Below are 1520 nucleotides of genomic sequence, written 5' to 3'. Positions count from 1 at the left end.
AGGAGCCCGGCGGGCAAGGTCTCTTCCCCACCCCCACCAAACCTGGCGGCTCTGGCCCCGCCCCCCTCGGACACCAGCCGCGCTCTTCCTCAAACGGCTGTCGCGAGCCGGTCTCGACCTTCCGCGCGGTGCCTCTGACGCTCCCTGGCCGCTTGGCCCCTGCGCCCACCTCCTCCAGGCCCTACCCCCGCGGCCGTCCGCGAGACCGGCCCCCGCCCCCAAACACCGTGCAGCGGTTTGGCATCTCTGAGCCCCTCCCATCGCCCCTTCCGGGCCTATTTGTCGCCCCCTCTGCCCTCCTACCACCTGCTCCTGTTGCGTCCCGCGCGAGAATACTTTGTCACCTGCTCCCCACGTTGCCACTCTCCTCCCAGTCCAGTTGCCAAGGCCGGTTTCCGCCGGGAACATCCTCCGCAGAACCCAGGGTGAGTCCTTCGCCCAGTGCCAGGCAGGGTGTTGAGAAGGGCTCTGAGCCTCAGTTTCTTCAGCTGTGCAATGGGGGTGTGTCCCTGAGTGTTGACTAGGTAGGAGAGGATCGAGGAGTAGGAACATATGGGGTCAGCTGGGCATGTGATCCTGATGAAGGCCAAGGTCCAGCCAGGAACCCATGGTGTGCTGGCCTCTGCTGATGGTGAAGACCCGGAGAAGAAGCAGCCAGAGGCCTTCCCGGGACCCAGGCCTGTTAGCACTTCTGGGGCAGGTGGAAATGGAGAGTCAGTGGCGGGGGTGGGGGTGTCTCAACTCTGACCCATCGGGGCAGGTCCTGCCTCCAGGCCCCACCCCACACCCCCCAATATCCCTGGTGTGAACTGCGAGGGTCTTATAGGCAGATTTTTTTTCCCCAAGAAATACAGTATAGTACTATAAATGTGTTTTCCTTATGATTTTCTTTTTTTTAAGATTTTATTTATTAGCGAGGGAGAGAGAGAGAGAGCATGAGCAGGGGGAGGGGCAGAGGGAGAGGGACAAGCAGACTCCTGGCTTGGCTCAGAGCCCCAGGACCCTGGGATCATGACCTTCGTCGACTGAGCTCCCCAGGCGCCCCTAGCTTACGTTATTGTGAGAATACAGTATATGATACATACACAAACATGTACGGTACATACACAACCACAACACCCAATGTGTGTTTATCGACTGTGTTATTGGAAAGGCTCCTAGTCAACAGCAGGCTATGAGTAGTTAAGTTTGGGGGGGCGTCAGAAGTTACACGGGGCTTTTCAGCTGCGTGGGGATGGCGTCCCTTGAGCCCCATCTGGTTCAAGGGTCAACTGTGCTCTTCTCCCCATCCTTGTAAAACGTGTCCCCTGGTTTCCCTCGGGTCCCGGTGTCCCCTCCTCAAATGGCCTGTTCCGACCATCTTACCAGAAACCCCCCGCCCTTGCTCTCCTCCCCTGCCTTATTTTCCGCACAGCACAGCACTCACCTCCTCCCACATCACACTGAACGGCTGCGCAGGCTGTGTATCCTCCGATTCCTGCACAGCTCACGGCTGTGTTCCCGGCGCCTAGCACGCCGCG

Source organism: Mirounga leonina, unplaced genomic scaffold (genome assembly GCF_011800145.1).
Source record: "Mirounga leonina isolate KUSES-001 unplaced genomic scaffold, KU_Mleo_1.0 Mir_418, whole genome shotgun sequence".
Classification (NCBI taxonomy): Eukaryota; Metazoa; Chordata; class Mammalia; order Carnivora; family Phocidae; genus Mirounga; species Mirounga leonina.
This window is presented reverse-complemented; position numbering follows the sequence as displayed.